This window comes from Zingiber officinale, chromosome 8B (genome assembly GCF_018446385.1).
Source record: "Zingiber officinale cultivar Zhangliang chromosome 8B, Zo_v1.1, whole genome shotgun sequence".
Classification (NCBI taxonomy): Eukaryota; Viridiplantae; Streptophyta; class Magnoliopsida; order Zingiberales; family Zingiberaceae; genus Zingiber; species Zingiber officinale.
The window spans coordinates 73,975,435-73,994,184 of NC_056001.1; positions in this window are offsets into that span (position 1 = coordinate 73,975,435).

The window sequence follows — 18,750 nt, forward strand, 5'->3', positions numbered from 1 at the left end:
AGGTATAATCCCTCAATCAACCATATCATTATTGAAAGAATTTATGGCCAAGCATCAACTATATATATATATATATATATATATATATATATATATATATATATATATATATATATATATATATATATATATATATATATATATATATATATATATATATATATATATAGGCATGGCAAAATGAGACCAAAGAACTCATGTTCTTAATAATTTAGAGTATTGCAAACAAAGATACTAGCAGTTCAATAACCTAGATTACACAACCATCAAACTCTTGAACACCACGTTAAAAATGATAGAATTTGCAAATCTTAAACAGATATAGAAATGATTAAAGAGTTCACAATAGTCTGCTCAAATGTGAAACTTATGAAGCTTGTTCAAATGTCTCTCCAAGCACTAGGTCTAGGATGTCATCGTCTTCTCCACCTTTAGATGCTGCAACTTTAGATTTAGATGCTTGTCTCTGCAACTGCTATGTGAGCTTCATAAAGTTCTCTAGATTATAAGGCCTGAGTGAACAAATGTTCACTCAAATGTTAATAAGAGCATTCATAAGTACAAATCAAGCTAACACAAGTGTTATAACTAACAAATCAGAAATAAATTGTGTAGACATCTTCTGTGGAACTAAATATACATAATTAATAAAAGTGAAAAAGAAACCTTCAACATGGATTTTCCTATATTGACCAAGCTTTAGACTCTGTCTAATATTACCCCATTGAATTATTGGCTAGCACTCATTGTTAGAACCTACAATAATAAAGACAATTATTAATTTTAATATCTCAATCAATCAATCACTAATTTTAAATTAAACTTTGATAGTACTTAACTATTATTGATGCTAATTCTTCTTCATATGTGTCATCATCACTGTTATGATGATTATCCAAAGTTGATATGACAATCAACACATCGTCATATTTACACAATTTAATAAAAGTAATTGATTTACAAATAAAACTATCATACAAATGGAGAATTAGTCGATGTATACCCTTGTTGTAAAATTGGACAATTATACTTGTCATGTGACACACCTCGATGCCTACATCCACGACATAACTAGGACTTGGAGATTGACTTCTCCTTTGATGATTTCAATATCTTCCTACATCCCTTTGTTCTTACTAAAGAAGAAGGATCAATAATATTAGGGAACTCATCCATGGATTTCTTCCTTTGACCTCTTGTAGTGTCCGAAACTACTTATTTAATTAAGGAGATTTATTGGGTTAAATTATAATTTAATTAGAATTTAGATTTATTTAATTAAAGATATTTATTGGATTAATTATAATTTAATTAGAATTCAGATCTATTTAATTAGGTAGATTTATTAGATTAATTGTAATTTAATTAAAATTTAGAATTTATTGAATTAAGAGGATTTATTTAATTATTTATGATTTAATTAAGAATTTATTTAATTTAAAGATGTAGTTAGTTAGATTTAATTAATTAAGTTAGCTTACATTTATGGAATTTGAATATAAATATATAAAATTTAATTAAAAATCAAATGTGTATATAAAAATTTATATAATCCATGTATATAAATTTTTATATAAATTTATATGACTTAGTAAATATATAAAATTTTATATAACCCATTTTATAATAAATTTTTATTATGAATAAAATTTATAAAGACTTAGTGTGTAGATAAAAATTTATATAACATAGGGATATAAATTTATATATATATAATAAAAATAAATTATACAAGACTTAGCATTATAAAAGTTATAAGACTTGGTATGTAGATAAAAATTTATATAACATATGAATATAAATTTTTATGACTTAGTATAATAAAATTTATATGACTTAGTGGATAAAATTTAGACAAAGTCCTAAGATCCATCTTTTTAAAACCCAATAGCTCAATTAAGAATAATTTAGATTTAATTATAATTTATTAATCAATTACATTAAAAAAAATAGTAGGATATAAATATGCATAAAATTATTAGAGACTTATAAAATTTTATATCTAATCAATATAGAAGTCAAGTATTAAATTTATATTGTGTACATAAAATTAAATAAAGGATTAATATAGCTTATACATATCGTGTATAACATGTAAAATATATAAGACTTAGCATTTATAAAATCTATCTAGTATGAAAATTTACATGATTTAGTGAATAAGATTTAGAACAAGTCCTAATGGCCCTACCTTATATAAAACCCTCACATAAAACTCCACCGGATCTTTTTGATCTCCGCTGGCCCTAAGCCTCTCACCCTCACCAAGTTCCACTGGTTCATAGCTCCAAGGGAAGACAAGAAGTGGGGGTAATAGCTAAAGATTCAAAGGCATGCTTCCCACCTTGTTAATACTCTAGTTAGTTTTTATAGTTTGTGTATTTCGGGTACCATAGTTTGATATTCTTAGCTGTTTTGGGGAGCATGATACCATCTCTTTACGTTCTTTTCATAAGCCCCAAATGGTTTGTATGAATAGAGGGTTTCAGATTTCTTGAAGGGATAATTTCCTCACAAAATGTTAAAGGTTGCCCATAATGCTTCTACTTTATAAGTTTGTACATGTTCTTTGTCTTCTAGATGCTCTAAATCTTACTTACAATATGAAAAATTAAGGGACCATATGGGGAACATTTAGATGAATTAAAACTGAATTTAATGACATTTAATCACTGGTGAAAATGTTAAGGTTCTTCATACTTCATTAAATTGAAACATGGTTTGTAGTTTTAACATTTTATATAGTTTCTTCATTCTTTTGATGCATATAATGACCCTTAAAATTAGATAACTCATGGTTACTATATAGAAAACATTTAGGTGAATTAAATCTGAATTTAATGTCATTTAATTGTTGGTGAAAATGTTCCTTCATACTTCATGAAATCAGAACATTGTTTGTTGTTTTAACATCTCATGTAGTTTCTTTATTCTTTTGATGCATATAATGACTCTTAAAATTAGAGAACTCATGGTTACTATATGGAGAACATTTATATGAATTAAATATGGATTTAATGTAATTAAATTGCTGGTGAAAATGTTAGGTTCCTTCATATTTCATGAAATCAGAACATGGTTTGTAGTTTTAACATTTTATGTAGTTTTTTCATTATTTTGATGCATATAATAACCCTTAAAATTAGATAACTAATGATTACTATATGGAAAACATTTAGGTGAATTAAATATGAATTTAATGTTATTTAATTACTGGTGAAAATGTTAGGTGTTGGATAGAGTTGCATGTGAGAGGGGGGTGAATCACGTGATTTTCAAAATTTATTTTTTAAGTTTTCAAATCAAAGTACTAATGCAGTAGAAAAAGAATTTATAAAATAAAGTAGAAAAATAGGCAAGAAAGCACGTGTTCGATTTTACTTGGTTTGGATCCTTCGATGACTTCTACTCCAAGACCCAGGTCTCGTGGATCTATCGATGGATAATCCACTAAAATGCCTCATTCGGTACCTCTGGAAGAGGAAATCAAGTACAAAGAAAGTTAGAACAAGTGCAACACCCTTCACTTGTTCTTTTGCAATAATTAATTACAAAAAAATAACTTTCGTTACCGACACATATGAATCAAAGTGAAGAGCGCTCGAGTGTTGGTGTTGATGTGCAAGTCATGATCGGAAGTTCTCGGAGTAGTAGTCAGGCACAACACCTTCACAGCAGAGTCGTAGTAGGATGTCGGAGCAGTTAGAACCTCAAATAGATATGTGATAGCTCGTATAGTAGTTGTTGAATGAAGCTTGGTCGAGACTGCCTTAAACAGGGCATGGAAGGTGCCTTCCATTGGTGTTGAAGGCACCTCCAATGAGAGAAATTTTATCTAAACTTTGTTGTACCTTATCTGCGCTGAAATCCAAATTTTATCCCTTAGAAGGTGCCTTTAAGCCATTGAAGACACCTTCCATGAATAGTGTGAAGGCACCTTCCAATGCTTGAAGGCGCCTTCGGGTACTGTTAATTAGAAGGCTTTTTGCTCCTTTTGCCCTACAAGTTGTGTTAGTCCAAAACTAAAACATCTAACCTGCAAAACAAAGTTAGCACAGTGAAAATAAGTAGTAATTAGCTCATGTCCTAGGACCAGGAACTAGTCAAGATCTCATATTAGGGATCCAAAATGGACCTAACCTGGACCAACGCTTACTGTCCCTCAACCAGGACGCGTCCTCACAAAGTCACTCTCCTCCAGTGACTTACCTTTACTTACCATCTTGCAGTTGGTTGACTAGTCTTCTAACCCACCAGGTCTTCATGTAAGTTGTCCGGTCCGCAGACCCAACTGGACTTCTACCGGTTGTCTGATCCCTCATACCCAATCAAACTTTTTGCCAGAAGTTTGGTCGGCCCGTTGACCTATCTGGACTTCGTACTAGCTATCTGGTCCGGCGGACCTAGCTGGATTTCAGCCTGATGTCTGGTCTTTTGGACTTGTCAATTTCTGCACACTCGGTAAAGTAATTAGATCACAAAATCCTAACTTAACTCACTTATCATTCATCAAAATCTGAGTTAAATTGTTAGTACAAACTGCACCAATAATCTCCCCCTTTTAGATGCAATGATAACCTGAGTTAAGTTAGGAAAAATATACAACAAATACACACAATATTATTCTAAGAGAAGCAACACAAAAAAATGAGATAGTTAGTTTCGTTTCTCTTTATCATTTTTGGAGTTAATGTTGGTGCGGGAAGCATCCGATGATCGAACCTAAGTTTTGATAATGGCAAAGGGATTCAAAGTTAAGGTTAAGTGTTATCTAACAGGTATGAATGAGTTTGCAGGAAAGTCCTAACTACGGTTAGGCAGGTGGAAAACCCTAAGGGGCGGTAACCTTAGGTCCTAGGGGATGGTAACCCTAGGTGGTGGAAAACCCTAAGGGGCAGCAACCTTAGGTCCTAGGGGGTGGTAACCCTAGGTGGTGGAAATCGTAAGGGGGGGGTGGGTAACCTTAGGTCCTAGGGGGAGGTAACACTAAGTGACGGAAAATCCTAGGGGGCGGTAACCCTAGGCAGAAAGTCCAGTCAGTCTGGAGGACCGAACTGGCATCAGGTATGCTCTCCTGAGTGGAGTAGGTGAGGATGCGTTCCCCACGGAGGGAACAGTAGGCGTTGGTTCGACCTAGGGTTTTTGGTCGGAAATCCGAAGTCAGAATCGGATAGTCCGGTGACTGTCATACATTTGTTTTTATGCTATTATTATGTGCTAACTTTGTTTTACAGGATATGTTATTGTTTTGTGGACTAACATGTCTTGTAGGGTCAAAAGAGCAAAGTTTACCTTGGGTGAACAGTACTCGAGGCGCCCTCATGGAGCTTGGAGGCGCCTCAGGTGCAAAGGATTAGAGGTGCACGCAGCAGAGCTGGAGGCGCCCTCATGGAGGCTTGAGGCACCTCGGACTACCTTAAAGGCACCCTCAAGGAGTATGGAGGCGCCTTCAAGAGGATCAGCGAGGACTTCTTCAGAGTTCATCTGCGCGGCGGATTTGGCGTGGATGAGGGCGCCCTCAAGGGGATTGAGGGCGCCCTCAGCAGGCTATACAAGGAGGTCTTGACCAGCACTTGCATACAATGAATTCCAAGACATCTTTGAACTGCGTACTGCTAACAAGACGACCCGGCTGAGCTACGACAAGACCCCAATGACCCGAAGCTTCAAGATTGCTATTTTCATCATCGGTATAATTGTTATTTCAATTCTAATATTATACTCTAAAGTTGTAACCTTTTACGCGATATAGTTGTTGCCCAAAGTAAATGCTCAATGTGCGTGGGCCTTGGAGTAGGAGTCGTCCTAGGCTCTGAACCAAGTAAATACTTGGCGTTTTTTTGTATTTGTGTTCTTATTCCGCTGCTTAACTCTCGTTAAGTTTTCGAATACGATAATTGAAAGCCACGAGCGCTATTCACCCCCCTCTAGCACTTCTTGATCCAACAATTGGTATCAGAGCGGGGTCGCTTCGATTTGGTGCAACCACCAGTCAAGCACATTTTCATGGAGTCTTTTAGCTTTTCGGAGTCGATCGGAATCGGTATTCTTACCATCTTCTGATCTATTTTTTTCATAATCGAATTTGTCTCGAAATTGGTGCAATACCTCTCGAGATCGCGTAGTATCTTCTCTTTTAAACCGCACTACTAATCCAGGATCAAGTCCTAGGACACATTTTTTTTTTGTTTTTGTGCTAGATCTTCAATGGCTCTCCTAGAAGGCTATAGCACCGCTCCCCCACCGCTCTTCACCGGAGATGACTTCGGTTACTAGAAGGGCTGGATAGAGGTATACCTTCAGACTCACTTTGAAGTCTGAATGATCGTCAAAATCGGGCTCGAACTACCAACTGACGGCGCCGACAAACCAATACTATATGAGAACTAGGACATGACTTTAATCAATAAAGTAGAAGGCAATGCCAAAGCGACCTACACCCTTCAATGTGGACTAACGAAGGAGGAGTTGAACCGCATCGACTCATTCTCGAGCGACAAAGAATTATGGGAGAAGCTGATCGAGTTGCACGAGGGCATGCCCGATACAAAGGTAAGTAAGAGGGATATAATTCTTAATAAATTATTTAATATTAAGTTGCAGGAAGGAGAAATAGCAAGCCAATTGCATGCCCGCATCCAAGACCTCCTCAACGGTCTCCACGCAATCGGATAAAAGGTAGAAAATAGAGATATCATCAGGTATTCCTTAAATGATTTTCCGAGGAATACCTTGTGGGCGTCCATAGTAGATACTTACAAGATATCCAAGGATCTTTCTTCAATTAAATTGGATGAGTTATTTTCAGAATTCGAATTGCATGAACATATTAACTCACATGCAGCCGAGAAGGGTATAACTTTGGTTACAGGTACAGGCAGAGTACGTGAGTCAAAACCAAGACGCAGAACTGAACTGGAGTCAGAAGAAGAACCGGATTCAGGTGACGATGATGACGAGCTCACGGTCGAACTCGTCAACCTGTGAGGAAGCTCTACAGAAAGAAGAAAGGCTTCAACAAGAAGGATGTCAAAAAGGTAATCCAATCCAAGGAGGTCCAACCAAACTCAAAGATGAAAGTCGAAGTCACCTGCTACAGATGCAACCAGAAGGGGCACATCAAGATGAATTGTTTGAACTAGAAAGACGTGAAGAAACCAAGAAGGAAGAAGGCTCTGAAGGCGACCTGGGATGAGTCCTCTTCAGAAGAGTCCGACAATGAAGAACTCGAACAGACGAGTTTCCTTGCAATGACGACCCTGGACCAAATCAACGAATCTGAAAGCGAGGACGAATCGGAGGCTGAGTCCGAGAGAAGGCACAGATCCATATTTATTTTCGAAGGGCCTAACCCCTCTGTAAGTATTTATCGCCTATACAATTTAATTAATTATTTAATGCATAAATTAGATAAATCCAACATTCGGATCAAATCACTTCTAAAGGAGGTAACATTCCTTAAAGAAGTGACCAACCCCCCTTCAAGCCGGCCGTCCGATCCCCAACAAGTGGTATCCGAGCGAGGATGCTCTCTATTGGCCTAACCGCCAAGGAGGCAAAAGATGACTGGCTTGATTGAACCTCCAAAGTTTGAAGGAGGAAGCCTTGGGGACATCACCTATTGGATGATGAAGATGGAGATCTTCTTCAACATGGATTGGGACGCCATGATGGTAGTAAAGGAGCCATTCAAAGTCCCAAAGGACAAGAAAGGAAAGAAGCTCCGAACACGACATTGGACAGAGGAGCAAACCTCACGATCGGAGGCAAACTCAAAGGTAATAGCAATTTTAATTGATTTATTGCCTCCTAATGTGATAAGTGGTGTAGGTAAATATGAGAACGCCCAAGAATTGTGGAGCAAAGTGAAGAAATTACCATGGGAGGAATTTTGGCCTACACAAGAAGAAGAAGAAAAATCCGAAGAAAGTGATGAAGTGGTCCAAGAGGAGAAGAAGGACCAATCGGATGTGGAGACCAATTCAACATCAAAAGAAGAAGAGGAAGTAAATTTCATCACATTTGAGGAAAAGGATGAAGAAAGGTCATCCACAAGTGTGGATGAGGAAGATATAGCATCTACATCATTAAATGTTGAAGAAGAATCCAAGACAAGTGAAGAAGAAGAAGAAGAAATCTTGGAAGAAGTCAACCTAGTGAGCACCTCCACCGAAGCAAAGTCAAAAGATCACATCATTTGTTTCGGGTGCAATGAGAAGGGACACTACAAGAGTAGATGTCCTATGGGTAAGAAAGAGGTATCTCTGAAACTCAATTCAATCTCTTTAGAATCTAATTTGAGTTGTAGGAAGAAGAAGGAGAAGAAGCATATTAGATGCTTCACGTGTGGAGAACTTGGACACTACCACACAAGATGCTCAAGGAAGGGAGAGTTCAAGAAGTTGGAGCATCTAAAGAAGTGGGAGAAGAAGAAGAGGAGCTCAAGTCAAGGGGGAGCTTCAAGGGTAAGGGAGGTATACCCTAATTTGAAGTGTAATTCAAATTCAAATTCTTATATTCCCATGCATGTTAGGAAAAATAATGTTAATCATTATATGCCCATGTAAAATTTTGGTTTCAAATATCATGATAGGAGTAGGGTAATTGTAGATCAAAACCCTAGGAGACCCATTCATGAAAAATCTAGAAATGGTAGACCTAAGGAGACCCAAGGCATTAATCCCAAGAAGGGGAGACATATGCCTAGAAAGGGTAGGTCTAGGAATGTCCAATTTGGACAAATTAACTCTAGGGTTAGGAACCTAGAGAAGGAGAATCAAGCCTTAAAGGGAAAGCTTGATAAGTTAGAACAATTCCTTAAGAGATTCAATGTTGGATCTAAGAAATTAAATATGATGTTGGGTAGCCAAAGACCCAACCATGATAGATCGGGCTTGGGATACCGATCTAGTTCCTCCAAGGCTAATGAGAGATCATGTGCTAGTGTGGCAAATGATCATGGCAAGGGAGAGTCCTCCAAAGCTAAGGGAAAGTCTTATGCTAGGGTTGCATATGACTATAGCAAGGAGAAGCCAATAAATGGCAAGGGAAAGCCATTTAATGGTAAGGAGAAATTAACCAAGGACAAAGTGTCCAAGGTTAAGAAAGTTATATTTGTAGGCCAAGTGTCACCGGAGGTGCACCGGAATGGCCTAGCCATTGTGGATGAGTCACCTAGGGAGGTGACTAAGGCTAAGAGCTCTAGGGGGAGCTCAAAGAGTCAATTTGGGACCCATGGCCAATGGATCTCAAGTGGATTTTACTTGGGAGTCTAGGTTAGGTCATGGAATGTGCCAAGTGGTTTAGAGACGTACTTGAGTCTCAAACCTAGGGAATTGACACACATGGGTTATATTTCATGCTTGAAAATATGATATTGGGGTCATATAGCATGATAATTGATTTTGGATGTATATATGCCATATAAACCAATGCTAGGGATGCATTGTGGGTTAGTATGGACAAATACATCAAGAGGAAACCAAAACTAGGACTTTAGGTCAAGGTTCAATTGAACTTTTTAGCTAGTTTTGTGTTTTGTGTCAATCTTGGGATTGGTGATAGATATATTTTTATATATATTTTTCCCAAATAGATATTGATATAATATACCTCTCCATAAAATTTGGGAATTTTTGGAGGTTTGTGAAATTTCTGGCGCATTTCTGAAGTTGGTCAGAAAGGCTGATTTTTTCATGAATAGTGTACCAGTCGACTGGTACAGTTATCAGTCGACTGGTAACACTGTTCATGAGCACAGAATCTCTTTGTAAGCTCATTTTCATGGGGGCAGTCGATTGGTACTTCTTGCAGTCGACTGATACCAGTCTGAAAGTGTTTTCAGCACTGGATTTTGACCGGGTCAGCTCATATAGATGTATGAGATCCATGGGGGATACATACATGAGTTTAGGGTCATTTGGATGACAAGTTTTCAATAATTGGGATATTTTTGGAGAACTTTTTGAATGTTAGGAAAAGGGGGAGAAGTAAGGTTTAGTTGGGAAAACCTGAAAGTACCTTTGTGTAGGGGGAGCCTTGGGATAGGTTCTTAAAAAGCCCGTTGTAAAAATCCTAGCTCATGGGGAGCGTAGGTGTAGGGGGAGCCTTGGGATATGTTCAAATGTATGATGCATTGTTACGGCGGTTGCCAAGTGTGTAACCTTGGCAACGTAAGTCCATTCGGCGGAGTAAGTCCAAGTGTGTAGCCTTGGCATCGTAAGTCCATAGTATGTATTAGCATGTTTATTTGCTATTTGTTTTCCCTAACTTAAACGTATTACCAAACACCAACAAGGGGGAGATTGTTGGAGCAATCCCAATGGTCCTTGCGATCATGTGTTTTGGTGTTTGGGCAAAGGGTTTAAGTTAGGTTCACCCTTGTTATTTGATATGTGTACTTGAGTTGTGCAGGACTGCAGGATACACATGTGACTCAGGTTGACATCTTCGGGTCCGGTGAAGGATGGAGCATCCGAGGGACCATGGACAAGGCAGCGAGGATAAGGGCCGAGAGAAGCGACTTCGAGGCATACGCGAAGGATGGCATTGAGGATGAGCTGCGGGATTGAATGCATCCGAGGGGTGAGAGCCAAAGGAAGTAGGCTTGAAGGCAAGAGGTTAAAGCTGCAAAGGAAGTGTCAAACGAGTCATAAGGGTGAGGGTACGAGTGCATGAGAGATTGTAATCGGAGTAAATCTTAGTTTTAGGGCTTTACTGTAGCAGTACTGTAGCGCTACTGTAGCAGTACTATAGCAGTCGACTGCATGTTTTAGCGGTCGACTGGTGCAGTCGACTGGGGCAGTCGACTGGCAGCGAACAGAATGTCTCTGTTCGCTCAGTTAGTGTGGAATTGAGTCGTTGGGATGTAACGGTCGAATTTCCACAGAGGGCAGTCGACTGCATGTTTTAGCAGTCGACTGGTAGGCGGGGTTTTCCAACCCTTGGCCTATATAGCCAAGCCTTGGAAGCTTGGTTGAGGTTGATAAAATAGAGGTGGTTAATCTCTATTAGTAGTATACTTGTGCCTTAGCTTGTAAAGAGTCCTTGGTGAGAGTTGTGGTGAGGTTTCTCCACCCACAAGGAGCTATGTGAGCTAGCCGGAGGTCTTCTGGGGAGTTATCCACCGACGGATAGGGATTGTCCACCTTACGGACAGCCGTGGAGTAGGAGCTTTATCTCCGAACCTCGTAAATCGGCGTGTGTTGGTTTGCTTGCTCTTTCTTGTTCTTTGTATTTGTATTTAGCTTTCGTATTTGTGTTTGTATTATTTGTATTCCGCTGCACAACTAACAAATACATAGAAAGCGATCGATTTGGGGGCACCGTCTATCCAACCCCCCTTCAAGTCGGCCGTTCGATCCCCAACACGGTTCACACTGGGTTCCAAGAATCTTGACCTGATTCTTGGAAAACAGAAGGCCGTATACAATCGATTCGGACTAGGGTTTAAAGCTAGAAGAAAGTACCGGTCTTATCTATCACTTGTTAACAAACCGAATGGAAAGGTAGTCCAAGCATGGGTACCTAAGTCCAACTTGGTCAATCAAGTTGGACTTGGCTAATATTGGGTCCCCAAGGATCAAGTTCATTACCTTGATAGACCATATCAAGGCTATGATCCAAGGGGAGCCAATAGAAAAACTATCTTGATAAATAGATAAAATTGCTTGATGATTGTTTATTTCCTTTTCTTTATAATATACATATTTAGATTAGGATAGATTAAGGACCTAGGCATAATTTATACTTGTCTAGTTAAACCTAGGGTGTAACGACCCAATTTTCCTTATTTCGAGTTCTAAATGTCCTTAAAAATATTTGGAAATGCTTTTAAAATATTCTAAAGATTTTTAGGAATTTTTAGAGTATTTTTATGTAATTTTGGAGGTCGTTTGGTATTTTTACTAAACGAAAGAAGATATCAAAAATAAAAGGGCCGAGCCGAGGTTCGAACCCGCGACCTCAGACTCGAACCGAACCTTAAGTTAATTCGGATGACCAAGTGTCCAGAAGATGTTTCAAGAAGAAAACCCAACCGAATTGTATTTAAGAGGTTTTAGAAACCGGAAGTAAACCCTAGGTATTAAGGATGGGTTAAAGAGGGGATCGGGAAAATTTTACCCGAGACCTAATTCCTCTCTTCCTCACTTCTCGCGCGGCGATTTCCTCTCGGGCGAAAATCAACGCCGACGTTAGGGCTCCTCCTCCGGTGGCCGGCCAAGGGGTTCTTTTGTGAGATCTTCACATCTACGAATCCCTCTCGTCGAAGAGGACACGCGGACGCGAAGGAGTCGTCGAGGAGGCACTTCTCCGGGAACCCTAGAATTATCCTCTTCAGTTGTAAGTCCAAGAACATCTCGATGAGTGCTTCTCACCTGCAGTAGGAGTAGCTTCCGGAATTGTTTTCCTCTCGTTTACCGTCGCCGCATGTTTTTAAGAATTTTGTTGCGTGTGGAAACCCTAAACCTCAGATTTAGATGTTCTTTGTTACCTTAATGGGCATGACCTGCTTAGGTCTTCCTGATAGGCAAGGGGCATAGAATTTTGGAGGATTTCCCATACTGTTTATATCTAGTGCCATTTAAAGGGCACGAACAGTTCCTTAATTATTTTCTTTGAGCATGTAGTAAACCTCTAGTTGCTGTTTTACCATGCCCGAACAGTTCCCCCCTTGCATTTCAGTTCTAGTGTTGTGGCATCTGTGCATTGCTCGTACATTGTAAATGTTTGTAGAAGCATGAAGATTAATTCCACAAGCAAGAACAGCCTTATAGTTAGCGTGTCAGATGTGGTTTCTTTGGTAAATTAATGAGTATGAATAACTTTAGGTCAACAATTCAGTTTAGTTCTTTTGCAAAGATTATTAAGCACGGACAACCGGCCTTCTCTTTAGCTTTGTAGTTTTATTTTCCTTGCAAATCAGTGAGCTTGAATGGTCTATTTTAAAGCATGAAAATCTTAGATTTCTTTGTTATTGGACAACATATTTAGTTAGATGCAAATTCCTTATTTTCACAGCAAGTCTTAACGAATTGAACTCGTTCTATGCAACTCTAGAATTTATATGTACATATAGTGTTCTATAAAATCCTTTTAGGGATTTATGAGAAGTTATAAGTAAAGGAAAGACCAAGGTCTGGAGAAGAAAAGATAACAAGTAAATCATTAAAAGAGGCTAGTACCCAACTTCCAAGGTTGTCGTTAAACAAATCCAGGTGTCCAATTCCAAGGTCTTGGCCCTGGTAGACCAAGATATGCTCTTTTAGGATTGGTGACTCGCTACCCCAACCTATTAGGGAACGCGCATAAGATGGTACTAAGCCTGGGCCCAAGAAAAGAGAAAATTAAATATTAATTTCAAATAGAAGACTATAAGTAAATGAAACAAGCTTCATATATGCCTAGAATTAGGAAGTTTAGTTCTTTTAATTCTAAGCATACGGTATTAGTTTTCATTTGCTTTCCTTATTGGTTTATTAGCACGAGTAGCTTTCTTCTTAAGTATTCAGTTTTAGCATGTTTTTATTTATATACATGCATATCGAGTTTTTGTGAGTTAGATAGCGCTTACTAAGCTTTTTGCTTATAGTTTGCATTTCCTTCTACTGTAGATAAAGGAAAAGCCAAAACAGTATGAAAGGAGGCGTCAAGGGGATGCGGATGTGGTTGTGTGTTGTTCGAGACTATGGAAGCTTGGGACATTGTCAAGAATATAATTAAACTCTTTCCTTGTCGTTAGATATATAGTTAATTTGATCTCTCTTTTCCTTACTGCTAAGAATTGATTAGAGTCTTCCTTAAAATGTTAAGAGTTTCCCTATGAATTGATTCTTTTGCATTGCTAAAGATTAAGTTTTCTTGTATTACTGCTACTAGGATTTGGTAGATGAGTTTATTACTGTTTCCTGTTCTGTTTCGGTTTGCATTGTTAAACTTGTATTGTCATGCACTGCTGGAAATGATTTCTTTAGCTTTGCTTGAATTGTTTACACGGTATCTTTAAGAAGTTGGTTAGTTCTTTTTCTGGAAATGCTTCTATCCGAACCTGCTGCTGAAGTTGATAAATTCATTCTGATTTCCTGGAATTCGGCTTATTACTACTGCTTATAGTAACTGCCGTGAGTATTAATTTTAGTATAGTAGTTGGGCATGCTTTGCTTTGCTTTAGTATCATGAACCGGGTATTGAGATAAGTCATGTATATTACTTTAGTCCTAGTATTAAAGTTCTATTTTTTTGAAGAAGGTTATGCTAATTCCCTTATATGGTTTGTTGTCGTTGAGTTAAAATGGCATGCATTGCAAATTTGAGATTAGATCTGTCTACTTTTGTATCAGAAAATGTGTAGAGAGTCACTTGTCCAGGTTGCTTGAACTAAACTAGTTGAGAACAACATTAGCAACATTCGAACTAGCTGAGATTTATTTATCCGTATGCCTGCATGCTTCAATTTGTTACTGCTAGTTTATGACTAGAGTTTAGTGCTATCATTAGTGTAAGCATAATAGTCAAGTATAGTTAGAAGTTAAGTAGCGGTCACCTCAGGGTAGTAGTAAGGAGGTTGGTCGCTACATAGTGGTTTCAAAAAGGAGATTAAATATATTATTTCTTTGAAAGGCTCTGTCTAGAAGTGGTGGATGATCTCATACCCAAGAAGGCCTAGTGCCTCGTCACAGCCTGAGAGCCAATCTTTGAAATATGTATTTAATTGACTAATTGGAAAATCTAAGTCTAATTCAAATGTAAATTAATCCTTAGAAATCATCTAAATTAAAGATAACCATCTCATAAAACTACTTAAGGTTCCCTGATTGATAACTTAGAATAAGGTGAGATGGATCTAGGATGAATTTAGACTAAATTAATTTAACTTAACACTAAATCAACTTAAATTAAATTAACTTAATCAACTTAAATTAAATTAACTTAATCAACTTTAATTAAATTAACTTAATTAACTTGAATATAACTTAATAAACCATCTCACAACCACCCATAGGAATACTGGTATAACGAATCTGTCACATCCGCTAATCAAATTGTACAAATGTATATTATATTCACTGAACCCCTTAATTAAACAATAATGTCGTAGTAACGAGCCCAGGATCGATCCGAGGAACCAACGGTAGAATGTAATTTAGGATTGTCTTTTTATTCCTATTTTTGGGGTTTTCGATATAAAAATGGAGTTGGGGGTTTTAAAGCTTTGAATATAAATCTACAAAGGAAAACACAGCAGTAAAGAAATTAATCTAGAGCATAACTAAAACCTACCTATGTGCCAACAATCAAACCTTAACGTATTGTCACTCCTACATTGAGATTAAATCATTGACACACTCTTAAACTAAGGAATGAAATACAAGATGCAAATAAATCTGATCTACAACACCAATTAAAACCCTAGCTTGAATTTAAACTCTAAACACTTAACCAAGCAACAAATTAAAATTAAACCAAGCTTTAACAAGGTAATGAAATACTAAATTACTTGCTAAAATCATAACAAACATCAAATGAATATGTTCTAAGATGTAAAAACAATAACAAAATGAAATAAAACCCTAACCAATCCAACTCACAACCAATCTAACAAGCTTCACACTCTTGCCGTCACACAAGAGTGCCTAAGTCGAAACCACCCGACTCTGGACCTCAATGAAGATTCTAAGCTGCAAATCAGTTCGAGGAATGCTCACAAGTGCCGACGGACCACCCCCGGCGAGCTAAGAACACCCAAAACCCCATGAATGACCGAAAATGCTGGAAATCTGCATTCCGGAGCTCTCTGGATCTGAGATGATGTAGCGGACTGCGGATGGCATTGGATGAAGCTCAATAACGCCGGCGGACCACCTCCAAGCGTCACTGAATGGAATCGGAGCGCAGATTTGGAAGACCACCACCAAATCTGGCGAAAACAGAGAATGCCGGAAGTGCAGAATTCACCGGAGGGAACACCCGCCGGAGGCTCCAGATGATCGGGACGTGCTGCCGAGAAACTCTCCACCAAGGTTGAAGCTCGATAGATTTGGTCTGAGAAGGAAAGGGGCCGAAACTCGTTGAAGAAGAACGCGCGACGCAGCTGTGCGGAGGAGGAGATCGACCAAGGCACTGTAGCTACTGTAGCTTCTATTTAAATCAGATTTGGATCTGATCGGACGGCTGGGAGCAATTTGGAGCTAAATCAACGGTGAAAGCTTGCCCAAAATCTGATCCAAAAGTACTGATGTTGATCTAGGATCTGGATCTACCCTCCCGTAGGTTGGATCGATCAGATTATCACTGGATGGCCCGGATCTGCCCAGTCTTCAATGAACGGCCCAGATTGTTTCGGGCTGGATCAATGGCTAGATGAACTCAGATCTGGATCAAAACTTCTGGATCTTCATCAATGGCTAATATCTGCTCCCCATTAGGTTGGATCGGCCAGATCTTCAACGGATGGTCCAGATCTGTCCTATTCTTGATAAACGGCCCAAATCGACCCAAAGCTTGATCTTGTCTTTTGAACTCCGATTCGAGCCCAATTCCGGTCCAAATAGATCCAAATCTAAGATCCTTTGATGCCTACAAAATAAGAATCAAATATTAGCATCAAATAACACCAAAAATAATATAATTTGTAATTAAGTCTAAAAATACACACTATGCACAAAATGTGATATAACCATGATTTAAACTATGAAATCAACATCAAACCATGCATATATGAATCAAAATAATGCAGTAAAATCATGGTTATCAAATCCCCCACTTAGTCTTGAAAGTCCCGTGAAAGTAAAGAAAACTAAAAATCATCTCCATAGAAAATTCCCTAGCAATACCTAGAAGATAGTAAAAAGAATTTAATTAAGACCATCTAAAGATCACAAACAATCATGAATACAATCCAAACAATAATTAGTAGGTACGGTAGTTTCAATCCAATTGAAAAATTAAGCAAGTTGCAATCTCACAAGGGATTTACCTAATCTATCTCTCACACTCAAGCATGTGTATAAGTGGAGCTCACTCAATGCAACTCACAACATTTCACTACCATAAGCTTGCTTATTTTCTAATTCTCCACCACTATAAACATAGCATACATGAATCAAAAGGAATTTATCATGAAGAATTGAAATAGAAGCAAGAAGAGCAATAAAAGTGAATGAAAATGGCAAAAGAAAAGTATTTAATGAAGAAAATGAGAAGATGAGAGTATTGGAGGAATATACTTGATGAGTTGACCATTTTGATGTGAAAAGAGATGAATACCATTTGTCATTACCAATTCAACATATCAAGCTAATCTCTCCTTCAATTTGATGGCAAACAAAGAATCTTGATACTCTATCTTCCACCTTTGACACACTCTTGATGTGCCAATTTTCTAAATTTTTATACTTCACTGTTTTTCCACTTCAATTCTAGCATTTGGAAGCTCAAATAATCAATCAACTAACAAAGAACGCACTCCCCCACACTTAAACTTTGGCCGTCTCGGACAATGAAAATACAACATCCTTTCCAATTCATATCACACCATATGTCACTTCCTTTTCCTTTTTCTGCAGATCCAAACTATTGTTTCCCCTCCAACAGCAACCATCTACCCTTCGAACTCAAGTTTTGAAGCAAAAATTGATCCATTCTTAAGCACTTCAACTTCAGAAATTCACTATTAATACTTTCATTAATAAGGGAGCTTTCTCTGATGGAAATCCTTGTTTGCATTTCAACAGTTCAACAATAAACAGATTTAAAGCAAACAGATGTTCAGATAATCAATTCAAAACTTCAGTTTCAAGCATTGGATTGCAAGATGATAAACTCAATACTGATTGAGCAGCCAAGTTTCCAAATTTTCATGAACCAATGGCCTCTACTTCCATTGTTTATGCCAAATGCTTGTAACATATCTTGGTACACAACTGGTACACCAATTTAATACTACAATTCTGCACATTTCGCAAAATTCCAGCAGTTCAAAAGATATTCAATTAATTAAGCTGCAAATCAGAACTTCAGAAACAATTTCAGCAAAGCTATCCAATCAAAATCAGATTCAAGAAATTCAGCAATATGGGTTATGAACTTAGAGATTTACAGAACTGATATAAACTTTTCAGCCCTGCTCTTCAATTCCTGCAAATTTCCACAGCCTTTCTGTTGTGTTATAGTTTCAGTCCCTTGCTCCTAATCAGAAATTCTTATTACTTCAAGACTGCAAATGAGAACTTATCACATAGATTTCATACTTCTAATAGAAATTGACCACCAAAGACCAAATTGTTACTTAAAATTCAGAACTGAATTTCTGCAGAAAAACATTGTTGGTCAATCAGATGCAACAACAGTCAACAAAATCAGAACCAAAGTAACAACTTAGGTTGTCAGCTTGTGTATTACAGTTGGATCTGTAGAGCAGCAGATTTCAGAACAGAATTTTAGAAACTTCCACAGCAATAACAATCATTCTTCTGACATTTTAACTGCAGAAAATAGAATAAAGGATTGGCACAAAACTAGTATCAAGCATGTCATTGTTCAAGATTTTGGTCCTACAGCCTTTTACAGATTTAAATTAGTAAGCTTCAGAAACCGAGGGCTCAGTTTCCAGATTCATAATCAAGAACCAACAGCAACATAATTCAGATTCTCAGATTAAACATAAATCAGGTTCACAGAAAAATGTGTTTTTACATCAGCAATCCACACTTTTATCAGCTGCAGTTCTTGTTTATTCTCCATAAATCAATT